Here is a 27,713-nt window from a genome sequence, read left to right as displayed (position 1 = left end):
CTCTCTGTCTATTTCAAAACACCTCCATTCTCCCCCTACCCTCATGTGTGAATTAGCATCTGCATATCAGAGAAAACATTCAGCCCTTGGTTCTTTGGGATTGGTTTATTTCACTTGCCATAATATTCTCTACTTCCATCCATTTACCAGCAAATGCCATAATTCCATTCTTCCTTAATGATGAGTAATATTCCATTGTATCTATGCACCACAGTTTCTTTATCCATTCATCTGTTGAAGGGCACCTAGGTTGTTTCCATAGTTTAGCTGTTGTGAACTGAGCTGCTGTAGACATTGATGTGGCTACATCACTGCAGTATTTTAGTTCCTTTGGGTACAAACCTAGGAGTGAGTTTTTTGGATCAAATGGTTGTTCCAGTCCAAGTTTTCTTAGGATTCTCCATACTGCTTTCCATAATGCTTGCACCAATTTGCAGTCCCACTGGCTATGTGTGAGCCTACCTTTTTCCCTCCATCCTCACCAACATTTATTGTTGTGTGTATTCTTGATGATAGGCAGAGTCCAACTTAATATATGTGATTACCCTGTTTTAAATTGGAGTAACTAGGGCAGCGGAAATATCTCAGTTGATAGAGCGCTTGCCTTGCATGCACAAGACCTTGAGTTCAATCCCCAGCACCACCAAAAAAAAAAAAAATGGAGTAACTAGCCCAGGTTTTGTGTGATATGTACCCTCACCTCTTCACATCTTCTCCTCTTATGGATGCTGTCTGATGAAGCAATGATGATCATTATACTGAGGAGACAACAGAGTGAATAGATGTGCTTTGCAAATACGAGCCTTTTAGCATGAGGTCACATGTAGGAACACTACAGTACAGTTTTTGGCCCATGCCTCACAGATTCTACTTGAATTGGAATGACAGTGTTTCAACCACAGTACTTTAAAATTTCAAGTATCTCTCTATTTCTATTTCCTAAAGAAAGAGAAATCAGGAGCAGTGCTCTAGCACATGCCTATAATCTCAGCAGCTCAGGAAACTAAGGCAAGAGTGTCATGATTTCAGAGTCAGCCAGAGCAGCTGGTTGAGAACCCCTGGGTTCAGTCCCTGGTGCCAAAAGTAAGAAAAGAAATTGACATCAGTATAGAAGGAAATAAAGAGCAACATTTTTGTGGGAAGGTGAGGTATGATAATGGCCTGACAGGCAGGGCTGTGCTCGGTCTCAAGTCCTTCATTGATGGGACATCCTGAAGCACCTGATGTCCTCCTGCTTGGTGACATGAACTCACTATGCTTTGGAGCCTACAAGAATAGGAGTCATCCAAGAAGCTAGGTGTTGTAGCACATGCCTGGAATACCAGTGGCTAGGGAGGTTGAGGCAAGAAGATTGAGAGTTCAAAGCCAGCCTCAGCAACAGTGAGGTGCTAAGCAACTCAGTGAGACCCTGTCCCTAAATAAAATACAAAAAAGGACTGAAAATGTGGCTCAGTGGTTGAGTGCCCCTGAGTTCAATTCCTGGTACCAAAAAAAAGGAGTCATCCAAGGAAGCTCCATCTACCTCCTCCCCAGTAGGTTACTATACCATGCTGATCCTGCTCCTCTCACTTTCCCTTGTCCCCAGGGAAGTCAAGGTCTTTGGACCTTGAAAAGAAATGCCTGTTCTGTGACCCAGAGAACCAGGGAAAGACAGGAAAAAGAGAATGAGTGCTAAAGATGGACTTCTGCCACAATTGCCAAACATGGATCTCAGACTGAATATGTCCTGTCCAAGATCAGTCAGGTTTAAAAGAGGGCAAAATATATGGAATGCAAGTCTTTAACAATTTAGATCCATGAAAAAAGGTCAGCCAAGATCACTGTCCAGGTGGAAAATTTTTGGACATAGAATCAGAGGGGACACAAGGGAGCCAGCAGTTTCCTTGAGTGGAAAGACAGAGTTGGGTGTCTAAGGAGACATGGTGGCTGGAGGTCATGGTGCAGAGAACCTGAGAGAGGTGAGATGCAGAGGATCCAATCTGTGTCTGAAGTTGGTGAGTTCACAGTTGAAGGTGAGAACTGAAAGCCAGGCAAATTCTGACTCTGCCCTGCTTCACTTGCTTCTTAGACATCCAAGCATGACTTTTTTTCACTCCCTGATGCAAGAGGAGTACACAGAGAGGTGTCCCCTGAAGGTGGACATGTGGTCTCTCTCTCACCATTGTCATCTTCACTCCCTCAGCAAGGGTTTGAACCCAGGCCATGCTCAATTTAGCAAGGGCTGGTAACATCGTGGCCAGCCACTCCCAGGTAGTAGTGCCAGAAGACATGGTTCCATTTTTGCTAAATGAGTTGACTGTCCCAGATGAGCTGGGGAAACTGGGAAATCAGGATGGGTTCTGTGTCCACTCACTGGGATGTACCAGTACTTCCTACTACATAAGTAAGATTTAGACGACAGGGCACAGTGACATACTACTTGGCCTAATGATGGATGATTATCTGAAAAAGTCTGACTGTTTAATTCAAGGCTGTGTTAATGTTTTCGATCATGGGAAAGTCATGGGGAATTCAAGGACTGACATGATTCCATATAAAGGCATGGGCTAGCATATGGGGGGAGCCCCAAACTCTCCACCCAAGTGTGCTCCACATGTTTGTGTGCTCTAGCTGTCTATATTTCCCAACCGTAGAGTCAATATCACCTTCATTAGCTCAAGTGGAGTTAATTTCTAATATAAAACATGCAGAAAGCCCTCTTCTCTCTCTGGTGTAGCCACCCCTAGGTTGGAATGGCAGCCATTTCACCAGCCTGTGTTCCTCTAGGATCCAATGCTAGACTGCCTGCACATCCACTGAGGACATAGTGTGCACAAGGACACCTTTTTCATTTCAAACCACTAAGATGTCTGAGATATTTCCATGGGACAATATAATGCATTGGTCAGTTTTCTGTGACAGAATACCTGAATAACCCACTTGAAAAGCAGAAAGGTTTATTGTGGCTCATGATGTGAGAGATTTCAGTCCATGGTTGCTTGTCCTACTGCTTAGGGCCCAGAATATCATAGTTGGAGCGATGAAGCATGGGAGGTCTGTTGACCTCATGGCAGTCAAGAAGGAAAGAGACAAACAGGAAGGGGCCTGTGTCCCAATCCCTCCTCCAGGACACACCTTCATTGATTTGACTACCTCCTAATATTACACCCCACATTCTAAAGTTTCCACCACCTTCTAAGTGCACTACCACCTGGCAACCAATCCTTCAATGCATGGGCCTTAGGGGACACTGCAGACACAAACCACTGCCCCTCGCCCATCCTGATTTTAAATCATTGATGGTAATCAGTGAAAGATTTGGGGATTTAGATTTACTGTATTTTTCAACTGTTACCCGTCAGTCAGCCCAAATGTTTTACTGAGATTGGCTAGGAGATGTCGTTGTTATGTTCAAATGCATGCACAAAAGCATTTTACCATGCTAGTGGCCAAAATGAGGTATGTTAGAAATGGCCCTGTGTTCGCCTTGTATTCTTAGTGGAGCTTGTATTCTTAGTGTGACTCTGCATATATGCTGTCCTTCGTGTCCAGGATGAGTTTTTCCAGGTGTGGAAATACCACTAAGCCTAATAAGTGACGTGTCGTTTATTCTTGATTTCTGCTTTACAAAGCACACTTAGGGAGTGGTGCACTTCATCTGCTGCTGCTCTTTGGATAGTGGTAAGGATGCTATAGATAGGAAAAGCAGAGATAACAGATTCTAACAAATCTAATTCACCAGTGTTTGATTTCTACTTAAACCTAAGGAAAATCTGTCCTATTCCCACGAGTCAAGTCCAATCAGATTTAGAATTCAGGTTTAGGAGGCTGGATAACAGAAGTTCAGAAGCTTAGATCCATTTTACACATCTGTGAATGCAGTTGGACAAATGTTAGTTTTGATCAAGAGATACAGACTACAGCTTTATCATCTTATCAGTGGGTTCTTTTGGAGTGAATTTGGCAAAGTATATGAAAAATCAGCTGAAATATAAATCCTAACCCCAAAATGTAGATACATGAATGGAAACAATGTGACAACTATAGGTAAGAAATAAATAAAACCAAGTGCTATAAAATACCATAAAAGTAAGTGCCAGTCCATTCATATCTTTTTAACTAATTTTTATTTGTTCTAATTACTTATACATGACAGTAGAATGCATTTATACATTTTGACAGATCATACATAAATGCAGTGTAATTTCTCATATCTTAACAACAGAACTGTGCATAGGCATGTATGGTATGTTACAAGATTGGGTTCAAGCCTGTGACTTTAAAAGGGACTATTTACCAACTTGTTTGGAAAATCAATTATATCTCAGAAAAATGAAAAAGTTCATCAGAGTTAACGTACAAACAATCATGAATTAATTTGGTATGTCAGAGTGGACAATCTCTTTGCAAAGAGGAGACAAAATTGATGCAGGATGCAAACCAAAACCACCTTGAGAAAGCACATCACAACAGTGATGGTGGAGACAAAAGAGATGGAGGATACCAAATGTTCGCAAGGATGTGGAGAAGCTGCAACTCCCTTCACCTGACTGGTGGGAATGTAAAATGGTGGAAAACAGTTTGTTGGCTCCTTGTCCAGCTAAACACATACTCTATGATCCAGCAATTCCACTTCAGTGTATATATTCACAGAACTGAAAGTGGGGACTCCAGCAAGGATCTGTACACACATTCACAGCTGCATGATTCACCATAGCCAAAGAGGGGAAAACACACCAATGTCCATCAGTAAATGAATTTGTAAACAAAATGAATTTTATCCATGTGAAGGAATATCATCAGTCTAATAAAAGAATGAAGTGCTGAATATTTTGATGTATAGATGTAAATGTATAACCATTATGCATTTATTGCCTCTCAGTTGCAAATTCGCCCTTTTTGTTTGCTCTGTGATCAAGGAGCTGGTCCTTGTGAATCTCTCTCCTTTGTCATCCAAACTCTGTTAAAACTTGTCAGGAGGGGATTCTGGGAGAGATAGGGAGCCCAATTTCAAACTTAGTCCCCCTTTTGTTAGACAAGGAAACTGTACTCAGAAATTTGCTCCAGTAACACAGCAATAAGTGACAACTAAGCAATAAGTGACAACTGTAGCTAAAGCATGGTCTGCTACTGGGGCCCTCAATTCACCTGCTGTACAGCTTCCTCCCAAGTCAGGCCCTCTCTACTCCCTCCCAGATGAGAGCACACATCTGGAAAACTAAACATTTCATACTGCTTTAGGGAATCATACATCAACAAGATGTAACAATCAAATATTTATGCCCCAAATAATGGAGCATCTACATACATCAAACAAACCCTTCACAATTTCATGAATGAAGTAGACCACAACACAGTAATACTGAGTGACTAACACACCTCTCTTACCACTGGATAGATCTTCCAAACAAAAATTAAAGAAACTACAGAACTCAATAATATAATCAATAATTTAGACTTAATGGACATATATAGAGTATTTCATCCATCAAGAAGCAAATACACAGGCTGGAGATATAGCTCAGTTGGTAGAGTGCTTGCCTCACATGCACAAGGCCCTGGGTTCAATCCCCAACACACCACACACACACACACACAGCAGGATCCTTCTCTAAAGCAGACCATATGTTATGCCACAAAGCAACTCTTAGTAAATACAAAATAAAAACAGAAATATTACCATGCATTCTATCAGCTCATAATGGAATGAAATTAGAAATCAACAGGAAAATAAAAAATACAAGCAACTCCAACACCTGGAGACTAAATAACATGCTATTGGATGATGAATGGATAGCAGAGGAAATTTAAAAATACTTAGAGGTAAATGAGAACACTGATACAACATATCAGTCTCTGGGACACTATGAAAGCAGTGCTGAAAGTTCATTACATTGAGCTCATCATTACAAGAAAAAAAGTCAACAAATAAATGATCTAACATCGTATCTCAAAGCCCTAGAAAAAGAACAAATCAGCACCAAAATCAGTGTAAGACAGAAAACAATTAAAATCAGAGTTGAAATCAGTGAAATCGAAACAATTGAAAAAATTAATGAAATAAAAAGTTGGTTCTTTGAAGAAAAAAATAAAATTGATAAACCCTTAGCTATGCTAACAAAGAAAAGAAAACTCAAATTACTAAAATTTATGATGAAAAGGAAATATCATGATGGTCACTACTGAAATACAGAAGATAATTAGAAACTATTTTGAAAATTTGTGCTCCAATAAAATAGAAAATCTGAAAGACATCAACACATTTCTAGAGACACATGATATCCTCAAACTGAATCAGGAGGACATAGACAACTTGAACACATGAATTTCAAGCAGTGAAATAGAAGACACCATCAAAAGCCTACCAACCAAGAAAGCCCAAGACCAGACAGATTCTGAGCAGAGTTCTACAAGACCTTCAAAGATGAAGTAACACCAATACTCCTCAAATTATTCCATGAAATAGAAAATGAGGGAATCCTTCCAAACTCATTAATGAAGCTATATCAACCTGATACCAAAACCAAGCAAAGGCACATCAAGGAAAGAAAACTTAAGACAATATCCCTGATGAACATAGATGCAAAAATTCTCAATAAAATTTTGGCAAATAGCGTACAAAAATATATTAAAAAGATAGTGCACCATGACCAAATGGGGTTTATCCCAGGGATGCAAGGTTGGTTCAACATCCAGAAATCAATAAATGTAATTCACCACATCAATATACTTAAAGACAAGTATCAAATTATCATCAAGATGCAGAAGAAGCACTTGACAAAATACAGCATCCCTTCATGTTTAAAACACTAGAAAAACTAGGGATAGTAGGAACATACCTCAATATTGTAAAAGCTAACTATGCTAAGCCCAAAGCCAACATTATTCTTAATGGAGAAAAACTGAAAGCATTCCCTCTAAAAACTGGAACAAGACACTTACATTCACTACTTCTATTCAACATAGTCCCTGAAATTAGAAAGATGAAAGAATTAAAGGGACATGAATAGGAAAAGAAGAACTCAAAATACCACTGTTTGTCAATGACATGATTCTATATTTAGAAGATCCAAAAAATTCCACCAGAAAATTTCTAGAACTCGTAAATGAATTCAACAAAGTAGCAGAATATAAAATCAGTATACATCTTTTACTTTAAAAAAGAAATCAAGGGCTGGGGTTGTGGCTCAGTGGTAGAGCGCTTGCCTCACATGTATGAGGCACTGGGTTCAGTTCTCAGCACCACGTACAGATAAAGTTTCATCAACAACTAATAAAAATATTTTTAAAAAAAGAAATCGAAATCTTATTTCCAAAATGAACCATCCAGATAAAAATATGGATCTAGAGAAGGTGAATCACCCTTTATTCATGAGGAAAATGTTTTCTATATAGAGAAGTTGCCTGATACCTAAGGACACAGTAGGCATCTTTAACAAGGGATAATGTCCTATGATATTTGTCTCATCATGACTTTTGGAAAAATAAAGATCTTTGATGTCCTTCTCTCCTTGTTCTTTTAGGTTAACTTCACTATTTGCAAGTTACAGGAAGCAGTCTGAGACACTTGGTACTCTATCATATCTTCATATTACCTGGGAAAAACTTATCTTGATTCGTGCATTTTTTCAAGTTGACTCATACCATCCTCTGTTTCTCAGTTTAGGACTTGATTTTCTTTGTTTCCAGTAAAATGATTTATTTGAGTCAGATAAAATGAATATCTTCGCTTTTAGCATTTGCCACTCTTGTCTATCATTTTGGCCAGGTGATTGTTCAGGAATTTGGATAATTGTCTGAGAATTCTTTAAAGTCCTGAGATCTTCAGGTCTCAGACCATGAAGTAAATAAATCACATTGTTAGTTTTAGGACACAACAATTTCCTTAGGACAAACCCATATTGTCATAGAAACCTTATGAGTAAATAGGTTTTATCTTTTCATGCTATTCTGGCAGCAGGGTCAAGTGTGCTGTTGGGGTTGACTAAAGACTTGCACCTCTTAAGCGCCCAAGGTGAAAATAGAACAGAGATTTGGAGTGTTGTATTTTAATGTTTGTTATGGCTTGAATATGAGCTGTCCCTAAGATCTCATGAGATCAAGTAACATTGTTCACAGGTGAAATGATTAGATTGTGAGAGTTAGAAATTACAGTTTGAAAGTACTGTACTGGATGTTAAGGATAGGCAGATGAGGGATGGTAGAGAAAACAGTCCCTGGGGGTGACATGCCTTTGTGTTTTCTATTTTGTCCCTGGTGCCTTAGCTACTCTCTTTGCTTCCTTGACTGCCATGTACTGAACACCAGGCCCTACCTCCATGATGTCTCACTTGGGTCCCAGAATAATAGGTTTGGGAAATCGTGGACTGAGACCTATGAAATTGTGACCCCTAAATAACGTTTTCCACCTCTAAATTGTGCTTGTCGGGGATTTGTATAACAGGAATGAAAGGCTGATTAACAGTGTTATAAAAAAAATCCTTGTTTGGTCATTTTAAAGGATTAATGCTATGTTGCACCTTGGTTTTAAATTGCAGGTATAAAAGCAGGCATTACTTCAAACCCTGAAGGAGAAACACCTAACAAACCTACACCAAGATTGCACACGGTAGCTGGGCAAGGCGGCCCCACCTATAATCCCAGTGATTAGGAAAAAGAAAAAATATAGTCCATACTATAAAAGGGTTACCTCAGGCAGGTGGGGAACCCATCCTAGATAGAGGTCAGGTCCCTGGGAAATTCCACCTCTGACTGCTAGAGGGAAGTCATATAGAAACTCTTCTTGAAGCCCCAATTCAATCACCATTTAACCTGAAAGTCCATTTGGGAGGGCACCCAAGATCAATTCCTACTCACTCACTCCTCTCTAACCAGGATTCTGAGCTCAACTGACCTATTTCAATTTGAATTCTGAGCAGAACTGACCAATGTCATCCACTGGACAGGAGAGGCTCCTGCCAGGACCAGTTACATGCTAGCACCACATTTCTGGGGTGCTATCTCTAACAACAGTAGAGAAAACGGGCTTTGGAGGTGACTAAAGTGTGCCAAGCTTGGTTTTGTAAGCTTCAGCAACAAGGGTCCTTTTGAACCTCACAGAAATCCTAGGGCAGTAGTTTTTCCATAAATCAGGGGAACAAAGCTCACATGAGAGTCCTTGTCCAGGGAGCAGCAAGTGCAGTGACACAAGTGTGATCCCAAAGCTCATGCTTTTCTTATTTAGGGTTCCCATAAGTCACTATGATTTCTATCAAAACTATTTCTCTACCTACTCTCTTGGCCAGAGTGTGAGGCAGCAGGAAACTTGATTCAAGCACTCTGACTGACCTGGACAGGAATGGATTAGTGTCTGTGAGGTTTGGGTTTTTTAAAATATTTTTAAAATATTTTTTAAATATTTAAATGTTGTAATTGGACACAATACTTTTATTTTATTGATTTATTTTTATGTGGTGCTGAGGATCAAACCCAGGTTCTCACATGTACTACACAAGCGTTCTACCACTGAGCTACAACCCATCTGTGAGTTTTTGTAGTTATCACTTCACATACACATGGGCTGGGAGTGTAGCTCAGTGGTACAGCACTTGCTTGGCATGGGCCAAGGCCCTGAGTTCCATGGAAGGAAGAAAGGAAGGGAAGAAGAGAGGGAGGGTGGGAGGGAGGAAACACACACATTCACACACCCCAACATCTCAATGTAAAACATTACCTGATAATCTTTCTTCAGGAAGTGAAAGTAAATGAAACAGTGCTTCATAAGGCGTGTCACACAAGGCAAGGTCTCTGTTTCTGACAGCTGAGCATGTGGCCCAGTCCTGCATTCTAGCTCAGGCACCCTCCTTTAATGAGATGTCATCCTGGTTCAGCATGAAATGGTGGTGCCAACTTAGCCAATTTTATTTTTACTTGCAAATAAGGATTACAGGAGCCTTTGACGTGCTGAGGTTCCAGATCTTGTTCTGTGCATGGTGCTCTGCAGTGAGTGACCCCAGCTTGTCTGATTTACATGTGCAAAGACAGGAATGAGCCCCACACCCCACCCCACCCCACTGTGGGCAGCAAGTCTGCTGGACCTATTGCCACTGGACTTCCCACCTTTCCTTCACACTTGGAATCATCCTAGGGAGGAGGAAAACAGACCACAGCCACTAAACCACGACGAGGGTGCTGGGAAGATAGGTAGACTGCTCCACCAAGCAAAACCATGAAGCAAGAGGGAAGATAAAATGAGGGTTAAACTCTGCAATTACACTGCCAATTTAGAAGTATGTTATGACCCCACTAAATAAACACACACCTCATCCAGCACTCTTCCTTGAGATTTTAATGCAGGAAGCAAAACTACTATAACCTCCTCATGGTAAGCACTGTTAGTATTCAACACTTTCATATTGATGGTGCACCTCATAAAAATAAACTCACAGACTTTTGCATTATATACGTTTCTGGGGGAGTCCTGGGTACTGAACACAGGGGCACTCAACCACTGAGTCACATCCCCAGCCCTCTTTTTAAAATTTTATTTAGAGACAGGGTCTCACTAAGTTGTTTGGAGCCTCCCTGTTGTGAAGGCTGGCTTTGAAGTTGAGATCCTCCTGAGCCACAGGGAGTCACATACTTTTGCATAAATCAAAACTATCACAAATCCATACATGGCAAAATTGGAAAGAATTTTAATTTTCCACAAAATACAGAAAGTTTTCCAGAGTAAGTGAAATGTTTGCAGCCCCTATAGACCTTTTGCTGCCAAATGAAAAACAAACCCCAACATGGGATGTTCAAAAGGCTAATTTATAAAAGAGACAATTTATTCTGTATTTAATAAAATGTTTATGTAGGATGGTAACACTTGTCATGTAAGAGCTAAGTTAAAAAAGAAAGGAAATCATGGAGAGAATATAAGGAATGGAGTCCAGACTAAGGTGGCGGCTCCCTGGGCAGCCTGTCCTGTACTATTCAGGATGCTGAGTCCTGAGCTGGAGGATCTGGGACCTGGAGGGAGGCTCCATCTGGACCCTTCAGAGAACATCCGCTTGGTGAGGGGAGGTCTGAGGCCTGGGAGCCCAGTAGCCTCAGGAAGTGACCCCACCCCCTTGAGAACAATAACGGCCCCAGGAACTGCTGGTCCCAGTTCTCCTCTGGACCAGTAATGGCCCTCAGGAATCCACTGCACCCAGATGCGACCTGCGGAAACCATCGCTCATGTCCCCGTCAGGAGCCGCAGGACCGGAGCTGCGCAGCCCCAGGAGGGGCAGTTAGTGGGTTTGCTTACTGGGGTGAGACAGGTTTGGGTGCAGGAACCACGTGGGAGGCATTATCGTGAGAGGCAGGGGAGGGTTTAGTGGCTTCTAGAGAGGGAAGACTGTCGGGTTGCCTGCAGGGTGAGCTGCACTGCCTTAGGTGCTCTGCGGGTAGATCTGGAAAGGAAACCATGTGCTGGGGAGGAGGAGACACTGGCCTCCTGGCCTCCCTGCGACTTCAGCCTGCACTCCTTCCTCCATGCTCCTTCTCCCTTCTTCATCCTCTCTGAGCTCCTGTCTCCTGCCGTCAGTCTCCATCAGCACCTCAGTTTTGTTGACTCCCGCTGAGGCCTGTCCTTGCAGAATCCCGCAGTTTAGTGAAGTAAAAGTCTCCTTCTGCCTCGTTTGATGCAGGAAGACATTGGACCTGACATGGGCAGTGGTTCACCAAGAGCTCTGGGTTTGTTTGTAGGCACTTCCAGGACAGCGTGCCTTCCACTCAATTACTTTTCAGTCACAGTAAGCTTAATAAAATATCCTTTTGACCAGAGCCACCCAAGATACTGCAGTTAAAATTTGACCATGCTGTTGGCATTCCTTTATCAGAGAATCCTATGGATATTGTGATCTTAAGTAGTTAACAGAGTTGGAAAACACAAGAGTGCTGGACAGCAGAATTCCTTTTTTAGCTGACATTTAAATGATGGCAGATGTTGTCATTTGGATTTGAAGTTCATTCACCATGAGACTCACACCCACTCATTCACCACTACAAACATGTAGGTGGGGACAGCCTAATGGGACAATCTCCATGAGTGTCCTGGAACTTTCGGGGTAGGTTTTTATGCACAAGACCCCTGCTGTGGCAGGCCAGATCACTCATAACAATAGCACTTGGCATTTTCCATCCTCAGATCTGCATCTGCTTCGACAATCTTCCATGTTTTCCAAGAGCTGCAGGAAATGAGTGAATCCCTGGTGAGTTTTTCTAATCATGTGTTTATTCAGCACTTTTCCATACACACTACTCCTTAGGAGGCAAATAGTCTAAAATATGGTCAAAACAGTGTAGTGATCAGCACCCAATTATTTTGTCATGGTCATATGTGTAGAGGACATGATCCTTAAAGCATTCTTAAGACCAGAGTACATGCATGTCTCCTATTCTTGGCATTCATAGCAAATAATAATTAATGTCCTACTTTCCTTGACTTACATTGAACATAAGTGGGGATGTTCCTTTTCTTGTAGATGCTAAAGATTTCTTTGATGTGATTGGGAATAGCCTTCCCAAATAATAACCAATAAGCCTCTGTCACTGATACATTATTTGTCCTCTGAACAGACAGCTTTTGTCCAAGACGGACTCAGCACACATGATCTTTATGGTGACTAAAACATTATTTTTATTGCTCCATCCAGGGATAAGGCCTGGATCAGCTGAAGGAATGCCTCACCCTTGAGTCTTAATTATTTCTCCGCTAGTTGATCTGGGTTTACAGCAGGCAGTGCAGTAGGAATCCCTGGTGAAAGTGTCCTTATTTCCCATTCCCATTTTATCCCGCCTCCCACAGTCTCCATTCTGTCCCTGCCACTTCCCTGATCCTGTTCTGGTAAAGGTTTCCAGTGGCCTTATGTACACTTGGGTGTTTCTAACATACACACCCAGTGGCTAATTGCCATCTTTGTCTTACACCACTCCACAATCTCCTCTGTCATTTTCTGTCCCATTTCTCTTGTCCTCTTCCTGAATCTGAGGAGTTCTCCTGCCTTCTTCATATGTTGTTCATGTGCATTTAGCTCATGACTGTCCTGTCTGATCTCACCTGTGCTGTGACCATGAGTCCATGTTGGTTTCCCAAAGGGGATCAGTTGCCACCGTTCACCTCTCCATGGGGTGCATCCAGAGGACACCTGAAACTAATAGATGCAAAAGATCCCAATCATTTTTGTTGGCCTTCGCCTATGCCTTCTGCTCTTGTCCCTATTTATTCATTGATGCATTGTGCAGCCTCTGACCCTGTTCAGAAAATGGGATCCCAATAAACTCCCTCATTCACTGTTGTCACAGGCAGTTGTTCAAGTTTGCTAGTGTTATATTCAAAGTTATTTTTATCCTTTCCCCTTCCTCTCTCCTTGTTACCATTATCACAGTTTTTGGGTTTGTTCTCGTTTTTGTTTCTGTGAACTCTTGCAGAAATTCCCTTTCCCTGCTGTTGCTTTCCATCACTGGCTCAAGTGTTTTTTCTGCCTTGAGTATTTATCCTGAAACTATACTTCGATCATACTGTCCCCATGTGGAAAGCTCTTTGGAGGCTCCCTGAATGACCAGGAAAATTAGGTTACCATTAAATTGGGAGTGGGGAGATGGTGGGAAAATCAGATTTAAGAAAATGCCAGAATTGGGTTTCTGCCATTTTGAATTGGCTCTGTTAGCATGAGGTAAAGCAGATATAGCAAGAGGGCAGGGCTTGTGTTGGGACTTCAGTGGACAGCTGCCCTGGAAGTCAGCATGGAAAGCTGTGTTGGGAGGTAGGCAAGGGGGTGACGTCAGGACTCTCCCATGTGCAAAGTCTGCTACAGAAGGAGGAACTGGGTGGGGCTGGTGGTAAGGCAGGAGCGAGAACCAGGGGCATGAAGTGGAGCCAAGGAAATGGAAAGTTTTGGGGGTTGGAGGAGGAACTATATCAAATGCTGTTCATAGTCAAGCCCAAGGACAGAACTGGTCATGGGATTCAGTCCCGGAGAAGTCCTGTGACTCCTCGAAGATTCGTTTAGCTGGATCTGGAGGGGTTTGAGAGAGAGTGGTAGGACTGGATTTGATCTATTCATAATGTTAAAATGAATGTTGACCCAATGGGAAAAGAGGATTTGGTCAGTAGCTGCAGAAGGAGTTGAGGTCAAGAGAGGATTGTTTGGTTTGGTTTTTGATGGGAGGAATAAGATTGAACCAGCCAAGAAGGAAAATCTTTGACTTGTGTTTTATTTGCTGTCCTAATTTGGAAAGTGATAAGCCAGGAGTAGACATCATCGATAGGGGTGGGATCCACAAAGCTAAGTGCTTTCTGTAACACCCCTGCTTCCTGCTGATGGTACAGTATGTGATGGGAACCATCATCCTAGTGTACAGGTGATGATACTAAAGGAAGCAGTTATAGTGCTGCTGTGAGTTTTTGTGAATTCGGAAGATGCACATTTTCCAGGTAAGCTATCCATCCCTTCTCAGGAAGGTGTTTCTCCTCTCCTGGAATGTGTTAATGTGGAAAAAGGAATTTCAGAGTTCCCAGCTGGGAACTGGGAACAACCAAGTCAGGCTATTGCTGACACCTCTTGTGCTGTGTGCTTTCCTGTAATGAAATATATAAGTAGAACATACATTGCCTGGCTTGCTTATTGCTTTGGTGATTGTGGCCAGTACTGCAAAGTGGTTCCATTAGGCTAAAGGAGGAATAGCAATCAAATTTCAGGCATGTTGAGTTTAAGATCAGGGACATGTGAGTCTGGACTCAAGGATGGTTTTGGGCCTGGGGTGAGTGGTGTGGGAAGCACAGAGCTTGCAGCTTGTATCTGAAGTGTGGGCAGTATAGTGAGGCCTGTGCCTCAGCCTGTAGCATTTCACCTCCGTGCAGTTGACCAGGATCAGAATTGCTTTGCGCAGTGCCCATCTGGTTTTCTTGTTATTACTGTTGTTTTTGGTATTGGAGATTGAACGCTGGGGTGCTCTACCACTGAGCAGCATCCCTAGCCTTTTTTATTTTTTATTTTGAGACAGGGTCTCAGTAGGTTGCTGACACTATCCTTGAACTCACAACCCTCCTGCCTCAGCCCCCAAGCCACTGGGATTACAGGCTTGCACCACCATGCTGCACGACAGTGCTGATTTTTAGTGGCTCCTCCCTTCATGGATCCTCTTCAGTTGCTCCACCCACTCAACCACCATCCCTCTCTCAACGTATCCATCTGGTTTTAGGCACATTCCAGATGTCACCCTTTCCTGCCCCTCAGCACGGTCCCCACTGTCTCTGACCCATTCACATCTCACCGCTGGTACTGTTGCCACCTCTCTTTAGCTTTGTTCTACTTCCGGCTGATGTTTTGCTTCATCGGTTTCTTTCCCCAGCTTCTCCCCTACTCTCTGCTGCTCCCATCTCCCAAGATGCTTTTCTGCAGTTGTTGAAGGACTGCGCTAGTAGCTTGTTCCTTTCTGTGCCCATCTGTTTAGAGAACTTTCATTTCCCTTCATGTGTTTCTAGTTCATCACAACCATCTGGATCGTCCTTCTGTTATGTGAAACTGCAATTAGAGGTTGTGGAAAAGACTCCAAATAATGACTTAGCTAGCAAACTCCACCTACCCCTGAGTGTCCCCATCCTTGGACCATTACCAGGAAAGCGTCTCCTGTGAGACACTTCTCCTTGATTTCAGATTTAGGATTTTTATACAGGTTCCCATAGAATTTTCTTTCTTCTTTGTACTCCTCCTAGGTTGCCTTCCTCGGTGTGCTCCTGTGTTTCCTGCTTCCAGTTGCTAGCTTCTGCTACCTTCTCTGTTGTTTTCCAACATGAAAAGCAATTGGAGATTTTTTCCCACAGGTAAGATATTTGGTCAATTACCTGGAATCCTGTAATACAACAGTGTTATTGACAGCAAAGAAGCAGTCCAGACTGATATGGTCACATGCATCATGAAGGTGCAAAGATGTTCATCTTTATTAAAGTTTCCTCAAGAAACGTGCTGTGTTCTGTCAAAACTTCATCTTGAGCTCACAGTGTCTCCATGACCCAGAGGTGCTTAGGCTCGAGGCCTGCATCCTCCAGCTCCTCCTCAAATTCTGATGACCACTCCCTCTTCTTCTGGCCAGAGCATTGAAGTGGAAGCCCAAGTTCTACCCTCTGTGTGGAGTCAGAAAACTTGGACAGACCCACTTCCAGCTTCTCCGAATCTCATGACTGCTTCTCTTTCTGCTTCAGGACAGAGGACTGGGTCTGAAGACTGGGATCTACCTTCTCAGTCAAGTCAGAAAACTGACAAGTCCACTTCCACCTCCTTCTCAGAATCACATAACTACTCCTCTTTTCTTTTTGGTACAGAGGACAGTGTGAAGGCTGGGTGTTCTACCTTCTGGGTCAAGTCAGAAAACGCTGATGAATTCCACCTCCACATCTGAATCTGAAAACTGCACCTCTTTTCTGGACAGAAGACTTATTCTGAATCCTGGGTTCTATACTCCGGGTCAAGTCAGAAAACTTGCAGATCCACATTCATCTTCTTTGAATCCAGTGATCCTCTTCTGCCTGGATGACTGGGGCGGGAGGCTGGGGCTGAGTAAAGAAACCAGAGAAAAGGTGCTTTGTTCAGTATTCAGCCTTTCACCATCTAAGTCCAGTCCACCACCAGAAAACCCGGACCACTTCAGCTCTTGCTTTTTCCTCAGCCATTGTTCCATCTTTTGCCTTTGCTGATATTCATCTGCCCCAGATTCTCCTTTCCATAGTCCCATCTCCCTGTTTTTAAAAGCTAATCCTCATTATGCAAAATTTCTCCTTTGGGGAGAGTGACCCTGCTTACATCCCCTCTGTTCCTTTCCTCTGTTTGGATCATATCTGCAAACCCAGTTCCTCTCTCAACAGACTGTCCTTCTGTGTGGACTTCCTTGTCCTACATCCTGTCTTCTCCTTCTCCCAAACTGGGCTTCCTTAGTCCACCTTTCCTGGCTTCTCCACCCCTTGTTCCATGCCATCTACTGTCTCATATCTCTTCCCACTCCAGCTCCCTCATCTTGTGGTCCTGGGACTTTGTCATTGGCCACTATCTCCAGGTAGTACTCTGAGGTGCTAGGCTGGGAATCCTGGTCCTCAGAATGGATGCACAGTTGATAAGTGGTCATGAGTTCTCCCAAACTTGCTTCTCTTCCACAAAACCTAGGCTCGGATCTTGCAAACCCTCTGGAATCTGGTTGAACCCGACCGAGCCCTTTTGCACCTCTCCACACAGAGGAGAAATCTGCAGTGATCAGCCCTGAGGAGAAACTTGCCCACTGTGCTGCCACAGGCCCCTGGAGTCTGCCCTTTCCTCTCTGCACGTTCCCACTTCAGAGCTCAGTCTGGCACAAGAGGGAGAAAGATGCCAAGGAAATTTAGGAAGAGCAGAGATGATAAGTCCTCTCAAGAGGAAGATAATAAGTACACACGAAAGACGAGGCACGCTGAATTGTCAACTGAAAAACTTAAATGAAAACCCTTGGTTTTCAAAGCTGTTCTGCTAAACATCACTGGCCTTTACTGTCTTCAGGAATCTGTCCTGAGGACACATCCTAAGGCATCCTTGAGTCTGGGAGACAGTTTGATGACCTAAAATACAAAACTGCATGTGCTCACACACTCTTCACCTGGTGTCTACAATTTTGGGAGTTTATAGATTAAAAGTCTGCCTCTCAATTCTAATTAATCTCACTTACTTGGCAAATTTTGGATTCCCAGTATGGCTCTTGACCTATCTATATATTTCACTACCACTTATGTACCTTAAAGAAAAATTTCACATGTAGGGAAAAAAAAAAAAAAAGGAATATGCTACAATCCCAGACATTGTTTTCTCCTGAGAAGGGGGAAGTACATTGGCTACAATGTGGTACCTGATGGAATTGGGGAGTTGCTCACAAATCTTCTTAGGCCTCTGTTTCCACCTTTGTAACTGAGTCATGCTTTGTCTCTGTCACCAAACGTTGTGAATAAATATATATTCAGAACAAAACGTGACCATTGTGAAGTATAGAGTTCTGTGTGGCATTTAGTTCAGCCGTGTCACTTGTGAGGGAGGTTTGTTGCCAGATTCGTGTTATTGGTTTCATCATTGTGCAGTCATGGCACCAACTGAGATGGCTGTGACATCACTGTGGGACATCATGTTATGGAGCCCTTTCTTGTATGTGCTGCATTGGTCCATCACTGGCTAAAATTTTATCATGTGAAGCATGACTGTAGGTTTTCCTTGTGCAATCACGATCACATTCCCATCTTCAGAGCTTTTTCATCATCCCACCAGGTTTTGCACCCATGAAAAACAAACTCCCTGCTTCTCCTCCCATAGTTCCCGCTGACCACCATTGTACTTTTTCTGTCTCTATGAATGTAACAACTCTCAGTGCCATGTATGTGTTGCATACTGTGGACTCACAGTATTTGTCCCAGTATCTGGCTTATTTCATTTGTGCACTGTCTTTAAGCTCCTATATCAGTGGAAGATGTCAGAATTTCCTTTTTAAGGTTAACAGGTGAATTTGTGGATGGACCGCACCTTTTGTCCATCCATCCATTCATCCATCCATCCACAGGCACCGGATTGCTTCCACATTAGGGCTCTTAAGTCTTTTTTTTTTTTTAAATACACTGTTAGAACTTATTGACAGGTACATCTATTTGGGTTGCATTTTGATTCTAATCTACCCATACCAAATATAAATAAAGTGAACTTAGCTGATCCAACGTGCTGGCAGTGAGTGTCTACCATGTCACTGGCTCTTTGCGGTACCAAATCCGTGGATATTTGTCACCACCTGCAGCAACAATTTGCACGGGTCTTTATGGGTGGTGGACTGGAAACGAACTACTTTTACTATCTTTCTTTCGTGGGCTGCTTTCTCACTTATTCGCTTGTTGCCTGGGCTATAGAGGAAGAAAGGCTTTTCTTAGGGAGAGAGAGAGAGAGACTTTGCATAAGAAAGAATCTTTGAGGGGAGAGAGACTGAGAGAAAGATAGAGAAAGAAAGGCTTCTATGTTTATCAGAGATCTATTTCTTCTTAGGCTTCTGCAGCTTCTTCTTAAAGGTGCATCCTGTGAACTAAAGGCGCGTGCTAGGGATATGTGCTAAAGGTGCGCTGCTTCTCTCTGCTTGCCGCTGCCCCTACTCACTGCTTCTCTTTCTGCTTGCCACTTTTCTCTGCTTGCTGCTGCTCCTTACTGTCACACCCCGCCTACTGCCCGCTTCTATTCCCTCCAGGAGGCAGAGGGTGGGGCCACGCCAGTTGCGATCAGGCGAGGAGCCAGCTGTCCTATCACGGCAAGGGTTAAAACAAGCAGGCCCAAGCAGGCAGCTCGGGAACACCTGTGCACGCGTTGTGCACGTGGACTTAACTGAATACGGCAAGTGATAAATCACCTGAGTATGCTTATGTTAATTAACCTCCTCACTGCCGATGTGATCAGGCGCCATTCTGGCACCGTCTGCATGGCACAGCCCCCAACAATACCATATTAGGCAATTGTAATGTTCACACTTGGATGAGGCCCCAGAGGCCTTCCAAGACACCTGGGTGTTCCGTGGCATCTTCCTCTTAAGCTGGTAGCCCTGTGAGTCTCTCCCTGATGGGAAAGGAACTGTGGGTCAGGAAGCAGATCCTATCGCTGTAGAAGACTATTGCCAGGAAGCTCTGCTTATCCAGTTTCCATTCATGATAACTGCAACCAACAGAACTGTGAGTCCACCCAGAACAAATCAGTTCACTCACTCTTCTAGTGGGCAGCTTTCCAATGCACTCACGTGCCACATCATGTTCCAGTCAGTGACAGGCCAGACTTGCATTTGGGTCCCATAAGATTAGATTGCCCAGAACATCAAAGCCATCTTAGCTTCTGTAAGGATACTCCGTGATTTCACACAATGACATTTGCTAATGACTTTTATCAGACCTCATCTAGTACTGAAGTGATGCATGACTATGTAAAATATCAGTGTTCTGTTCCAACTAAAGTTTTTGTTCTGAACCATGAAAAGCCCTGATTATTCTGGCTACATGCCATCTATGTTAGTATCTTGCCCAAAAATAGAGTAAACTCACAGGTTTTGTGTGGTATCAACTCCACTTCTCTTTTCCTCCTATGGATGCTGTCTGATACAACGACAGTTATACTAGAGAGATGGCAGAGTGACCTTTCAGCATGAGGTCACATGGAGGAACACTACAGCACAGGTGCCTGGGCCTAGCCTCGTAAATTCTAATGGAATGGAAATGAGGATGTTTTCACGTGGCACTTTCAGTTTTGGAAATTTCTGGTGGGATAAGGCAACAGGGATTCCAAAGATATCAAAATCACTACAGTAGGAAATAAAGTGGAAACATTTTTGTGGGAGGTGAGGTACGCTCAGGACCTGACAGGGCTGGGCTGTGGCAGGCCTGGAGTCCTCCAGTGAAGGGGACTCTCTGAACCAACCTGCAGTCCTGCTGTGTGGCAGCCCCTCACTCAGCATTGGGGTTCACGAGAAGGAGACTTCCAAGGAAGCTCTGCCCACCTCCTCCCTGGCAGGCTCACCACACCTGAGTCTTCCCCTTTCACCTTCAGTTGTGCTCTGGTGAGTCAAGGTCCCTGTACCTTGATAAGTTCTCCATTGTGATCCACACAACAGTGAAACCCTTGAAGAAAAGAATGAGTGCCAAAGTGGATTTTTGCCACTTCTGCCCAACATGGATTCACAGGGTCCAGAATTACTGTCCACCTCTGAAGCAAAAATAAGAAATATCTATCTTTAGAAATTTAGATCCCTTATAGAGGCCAGACCAGAGAGAGTACAGCTCACTGGCCAGATGGGGAGTCTCCAAGCCACAGAGCCAGAGGACAGCTAGGCAAGGCAGTAGTGTCATTGATCAGAAAAGACAGATTTGGTACCTAAAGAGACATGGCAGCTAGAGGTGACAGTGCAAACAACCAGACTGAAGCAAGGTGCACAGGCTCCCAGGTTTGGGCTGTGGGAGGGGGGAGGTAGGAACTGGGTGGGGTCGAGGCAGCTTCCAGCTCTGCCCCTCTTTACCCCATGGCTTCCTGGACATCCAAATATGGTTTCTATCCCCTACCAGATAAATGTCCCCTGGAGGGCTGGTCTGTCACAATTGACACTTTTACTCCCTCAACAAGGATTCACTACTTGAGAGGGTGGGAGTGGAGCCCTGACTTCTAACTTCTTTGTCCTGAATGCACCTGGTAGAAGAAATGATAGCATTATAATGTTGTTTTCTTGCATTTCAGTAAAAACAAAAATTCCAACTACCTTAACGTCAGTTAGAAGGAGTCATAGGAATCACAGGACACATATAGCCTACCTGAGAGGAGAAAGCACGGGCACATCGCATCCCTCAGAGAGACTGGCGCTGCAGCTGTATCTGACGGCTTTGCCTCTTTCTTCCTCTACCTACACCAATATCTTATGGTCTTCTGCCTCTGGATTCCCAAGAGAGATGCTCAATTCAGGTCTGTCTACACAGACAGGTCCACTATAAAGTGCTCCCTGCTGGTCCTTCTTACAAGAGTCTCCTGTACACCAGTGGCTTTCTATGCATTCCCTAAAGTCCTTCCAAATGGGCTCCAAACACCATTTATGCCTCCTCATCAATCCTGTTGCTCATCACTTTGTAGTACAAAACTGGAGTCTTCCTGTGGATTTAACCCCTCTCTACAACCTCTCCACCATCAAATTCCTTTAACACTTATCATTTGTCTTCCTTTCACTGTTCTTTCCAAGTGTTCTCCCTTCCCTCTATCTTGTTTCCTGTGGAACTGGCTTCATACATTTCTATCTGAAATAAATTACCTATCCTTAAAGTGGCCCCCAAATACCTGAAACCTACCTGGGCAGCATGGCACACATTTTTACTCCCAGCTTCTCAGGAGGTTCTGGTGGGAGGATCTCTGGAGCTTAGGAGTGGGACACCATGCTGTGCAACAGCACAACCCTGTCTAAAACAAAACGAAACACCACAGCCTGTGCTGTGTTCCCAGGTCAGTCAGCCTCTGCATCCTGGCAGCGCTGGAGGACCATAAAAGATGGCATACTGGATCAAACTTTCTCATCTCGCCTGTCCCTTGCCCTAATCCCATTGGAATGAACACCGAGAGAAGGCAAGGTGTTATTAAAGTACCTGTACATGCCTATAATACTCAGCTGAATTCTTTTCATCTTGCAAGTGTTTGTTACAGCACTGAGTCTATGAGGTGGTCATTATGGCACTGGGCTGTAGATCAAGTTTCATTTGTGCATTCATTCCTTTATTCAACAAAATATTATAAAGTGCCTTCTCACTGTCAGCGAATAGGAACCTTGGGAAAGAGATCAAAGAATGGCTTGTTGAAGTAATGCTCAATGTGAACCAAGCCCTCTATTAGCTGGTGGGAGAGGGATGGATAGAAAAATAAACCAGGGTCTAGTACTGACCCCCCGTGGGGACTCAGGTGTGAGCACATAGAAAAAGCCGAAGGGAAGGGAATGAGGATGGAGATGGAGAAAGTGAGTCAACTACACTGGTGAGGGGGGCGAGGAGCAGCCTCAGGTGCTCCAGAGGGTTTGTCTTTAGCATCAGGGTCTGAGAGGTGGCCTTCAGAAGGTGTCTATCCAGCAGAGTCCTCTGGACCAAGGAATAATTCTGAATAGCACACTTTTCCCTCCCAAGTTTATGGGCAAGTAAGTTTGTCTGAACCATAGCAGTTAAAAAATACTACCTTCAGGCGGGCGGGCTGTCGTGGGCGCTGCTGCTGACCTGTGGGTGCCTGGGCCAAGGCCACATGTAATGTTCAAGCCCAGAAATGCCTTATGTGGATCGTCAGAATCGCATCTGTGGTTTTCGAGGCATTAAAGAAAATGAAAACAGTGGGAAATTTCTTCAAAGGCACTTCATACTGGATACCAGAGAAGATAGTTTTGTATGGTACATGGATAATCGACAGAACTCTCCACTGGATTATTATGTGTTGGAGTCATTAAACTTACCTACATTTCAAAGGTTAGCGATGTAACTAAGCTAAGGCCAAAGACTGAGTTCTGTTATGAATGCAGGAACGAGGAAAATACTTCCTACAAGCCAGTGATCAGCAAGATCTAGTAGAATGGGTAAATGTGTTGAACAAAGCTATAAAAATCACAGTACCAAAGCAATCAGACTCACAGCCTAATTCAGATAATCCAAATCGCCAGGGTTACTGTGGGCAGAAGCAAGTGTCTTACAGAACTGATATTGTTGGTGGTGTACCCATCATCACTCCAACTCACAAAGAATAAGTAAATGAATGTGGCAAGAGTGTTGGCAGAAATAATTTGAAACAATCACAAAACCATCTTGCTTGCTTTACTCCAAAACCACCTCCTGACAGTGCAGTTATCAAAGCTGGATATTGGGCTGGGGATACAGCTCAGTTGGTAGAGTGCTTGCCTCACATGTACAAGGCCCTGGGTTCAATCCCCAGCACCAAGAAATAAATAAATAAATAATAAAATAAATTTAAAAGGACTGAGGATGAGGCTCAGTGGTTAAGTAACTCTGAGTTCAATCCCAGCACCAAAAAAAAAAAAAAGCTGGATATTGTGTAAAACAAGGAGCAGTGATGAAAAACTGGAAGAGAAGATATTTTCAGTTGGATGAAAACACAACAGGTTACCTTAAATCTGAACTAGAAAAGGAACCTCTCCAAGTAAAACCACTTAAAGAGGTTCATAAAGTTCAAGAGTGTAAGCAAAATGATATAATGATGAGGGACAACCTATTTGGAATTGTAACAACGTCTCGAACTTTCTATGTGCAGGCTGATAGCCCGGAAGAGAGGCACAGCTGGATTGAAGCAGTGTCTGGCGCCCCTGTAGCACAGCGGGGACCTGGCAGATCAGCATCTCCTGAGCATTCCCACTGTCCTTCAGAGTCCAGACACCATCCGTCCCGCCGGTGCCACAACAGCAGCCGCCTCACCTTCCACAGCCTCTCCCAGTAACTCTGGTCTCAAGATTTATCATAGAGAAGTGAGGATTTTACAAACCTCTTGCCAAGGTCAGGCCAAGGAATTTCAAGGTCCAGACTGTCTCTACAAGAGAACCAGCTTCCAAAGTGACAGAACAAACTCTGCTAAAACCTCAAAGTAAAAACGGCCCTCAGGAGAAAGATGGTGACTCCATGGACTTGGATGATGCAAGCCTTCCAGTCAGCGATGTGTAAGATGGAAGCATGCAGGGCCTGCCACCATCCACCCTCAGTGTCCCTCATGAGGCTTCTAGCCAAAGATGATAAAGGGGGAGGTGGGTTTTAATGTGTGTATTTACTGCCTCTTAGATGTACTCTTTGAAAGCTGGTAAACCAAGAATCTAGGGAGCAGCCAAACAAAATGTCATTTTTTTCAGAAAGAAAAAAACTTGATTGTCTTTGTATCAACTATCTGAAGCTTTGTGTATTTTCATTTAGGTGGTAAAAATGTGTGTGTGTACACATAATGGGGGTGGGAGGGGACAAGAATGGAGGAAGGAGGGACTGTATAGAGGGAAAAGAGGGGTGGGAGGGGTGGAGGGGAAGGAAAAAAACAACAGAATGAATCAAACACCATTACCCTGTGTAAATATATGATTACACAAATGGTATGCCTCTACTTCATGTACAGAGAAACAAGATGTATCCCATTTGTTTACAATAAAAGTCAATTTTAAAAAATGTGTGTGTGTTTTTTCCTAGTGGCTCTTGACAGTTTAAATGTTAAACAACTTAAAAACATTAAAAATGCTTATTAATGATTTTGGTCATTTAAAAAATGCTACTATGACTTCCTATTAAATATTAAACATCAAAAAAAAATACTACCTTCAGTAGACCACTGGTACAGGATAGAAGAGACATACCACATTGTACTAGACAAAGATGCCAAAAGCATACAATGGAGAAAAGACAGCCTCTTCAATAAATCATCCTGGGAAAACTGGAAATCCATATGCAGTAAAATGAAATTAAACCCCTATCTCTCACCCTGTACAAAACTCAACTCAAAATGGATCAAGGATCTAGGAATTAGACCTGAGACCCTTCACCAAATAGAAGAAAAAGTAGGCCTGAATCTCCATCACATTGGCTTAGGACCAGACTTCCTTAACAAGACCCTGATAGCGCAAGAAATAAAAGTAAGAATCAATAAATGAGAAAGATTCAAACTAAAAAGCTTTTTCTCAGCACAGAAAACAATCAATAATATGAAAAGAGAGCCTACAGAGTGGGAGAAATATCTTTTCCACACACACATCAGACAGAGCACTCATCTCCAAAGTTTATAAAGAACTTAAAAAACTTTACACCCGGGCTGGAGAGATAGCTCAGTCAGTAGAGTGCTTGCCTTGTAAGCATAAGGCCCTGGGTTTGATCCCCAGCACACAAAACAAAACAAAACAAAACAAAACAAAAAAAAGTTACACCCAAAATACAAAGAACCCAATCAATAAATGGGTGAAATGGGCAGACACTTCACAGAAGATATACAGGTGATCCAACAATCATATGAAAAAGTGCTCATCATCCCTGGTAATTAGAAAAATGCAAATTAAAACCACCCTAAGATTTCATCTAACTCCAATTAGAATGGCTATTATCAAGAACATAAGGAATAATAAGTGTTGGTATGGATGTGGGGAAAAAGGCACATTCATACATTGCTGGTGGAGTTGCAAATTGGTGCAGCCACTCTGGAAAGCAGTATGGAGATTCCTCAAAAAACTTGGAATGGACCCACCATTTGACCCAGCTATCCCACTCCTTGGCCTATACCCAAAGGACTTAAAATCAGCATACTACAGTAATGCAGCCACATCAATGTTCATAGGTGCTCAATTTACAATTGCTAGATTGTGGAACCAACCTAGATGCCCTTCAGTTGATGAATGGATAAGAAACTGGTATATATACACACACACACACACACACACACAATGGAATATTATTCAGCCATAAAGAAGAATAAAATTATGGCATTTGCTGGTAAATGGATGAAGTTGGAGAATATCATGCTAAGTGAAATAGGCTGAGTCCTAAAAACCAAGGGCAAATGATTTTTCTGATAAGTACATGATGATACATAACAAGGGTGGTGGCGGGGGCGGGGGGAGAAGAATGAAGGAACTTTGGATGGTGTAGAGGAAAATGGCGTGGGAGGGGGTGGGGGATGGAAAGATAGTAGAATGAGACAGGAAGTATTACCTTATGTGTATGTATGATTACATGAATGGTGTGAATCTACATTGTGTACAACCATAGAAATTAAAAGTTGTACCCCATTTGTGTACAATGAATCAAAATGCAGTCTGTAAAAATAAAAATTTAGATTAAAAAAAAAAAAACTACCTTCAGGGCAGCTTCTTACACAGCATACAGTTGAGTTACAGACTTGAACAGAGGATGAAGCAAAGATTTTATTTAAACCATATGGAAGCAGGCAATTTAGGAGCAGGCATTTTGGGGACAAATTAGGGGACAGGCCAGGGATCAGACACCTGGTCTGGTTCATGATGTTGGTATATTAGTGATGTTTGTCACACAGTTAGCTCAGATGTAGAGCAATTCGCAAGAAGCACAGTGTGAGTTAAGTTCAAGGCCCCATTCTCCAGGTGTGCTCCACTGGATCAGCATTATCACCTCAAGTCCTTGCTATAAAGCGGATCTCTGGGCCTCACTCTGGACATATGAAATGGTTTTTGAAGTCAGGGTTAGTGAAGTCTGAGGATCAAAACTGAAAATGACAGTTCGGTGCTGATGTCAAGAATGAAGGATCAAGCTGAGCGTGGTGGCACATGCCTAAAATCCCAGCAACTCGGGAGGCTGAGAGGAGGATCATGAGTTCAAAGCTAGCCTCAGCAACTTAGTGAGGCAACTCAGTGAGACCCTGTCTCTAAATAAAATACGTGGCTCAGTGGTTGAGCACCCCTGGATTCAATCCCCACTACCAAAACAAACAAAAAAGAAAAAAAGAATGAAAGGTCAGAGATAAGGCTGGGTTTGTATGTTGGTCTAATCTCTTCTTAGGACTGATTCAGGGTGGAACTCATCTTCACATCTAGTGTGTCCATGAAGTCTAATAACACCCCTTCTTCCTTCCAGACCACTGGATGAGACTTATTTTCAGCAAAAGTTGAAGGAGACACTGGGAGTCTGGAGGAAGGGAGAGAAAAGCCTCCTTTACAGATAATCCAGAAGAACCCAGAATCTTCTAGAAGGATCTGCATAGTTACCATGTTATACTTGTGGCACCTAGGGCTAGATATACTATTCATTTAGGGAAAATGAGGAACCAGGGTTCTTTCTGGTTCCATTTTTCCCTAGTCACCACCTAAATTTTAGAGTTTTGAATAAAAATTATCTCAGAGGTAAATGATCATGGTTCTTTGTTTTATACATTTAGTTTTCATAGTCTAGGACTTTTTGAATGGATCTGTAGGGATCTGGGATGGAATTACTTTTAAATATGATAGTCATAGAGAGTTTTACTACATATCATAAATTTTGTTGGTTTATTTTGAACATGGTGGCCTAATAATTATTAATATATTCATTTGAAATATTCTGAGATACTTATTATTTTGAAATCTTGCTGTTCCTAATTAGTTTTCTCATGGGTGTTATAACTAATACATGTACATAAATATTTTCCCTTATAAGAGAGATTTATTATTTTTATCTATTTTACGTATATATCTATTACTTTCAGAGCTCA

At 42.8% G+C, this 27,713-nt stretch overlaps 1 protein-coding gene and 1 pseudogene across 3 annotated transcripts in view; one reads left to right on the top strand and one right to left on the bottom strand.

The window, feature by feature from the left end:
* The window catches only part of LOC124970023 (pleckstrin homology domain-containing family A member 1-like), an 88,533-nt pseudogene extending 65,052 nt beyond the window's left edge, over window positions 1–23,481 (top strand).
* The window catches only part of LOC124970024 (speedy protein E4-like), a 56,851-nt gene that overhangs the window by 7,759 nt on the left and 21,379 nt on the right, over window positions 1–27,713 (bottom strand). The window contains exons 3-4 of one of the 3 annotated variants that reach the window (XR_007106062.1): window positions 15,265–16,543; window positions 10,695–13,142 (exon numbers count right to left, since the gene is read on the bottom strand). The exons of 1 other annotated variant lie outside the window; for it this stretch is intronic. The gene's annotated coding sequence lies outside the window, so the exon portion shown is untranslated. Of the gene's footprint in view, window positions 1–10,694; window positions 16,544–27,713 lie in introns of those variants that run through there. One more of the 3 variants, XR_007106061.1, reaches the window with a different exon arrangement.

The sequence above is a fragment of the Sciurus carolinensis genome, chromosome 18, assembly GCF_902686445.1.
Source record: "Sciurus carolinensis chromosome 18, mSciCar1.2, whole genome shotgun sequence".
Taxonomy (NCBI): domain Eukaryota; kingdom Metazoa; phylum Chordata; class Mammalia; order Rodentia; family Sciuridae; genus Sciurus; species Sciurus carolinensis.
Note: the sequence above shows the minus strand (reverse complement) of the source record. Positions and strands in the feature narration are given on the sequence as shown.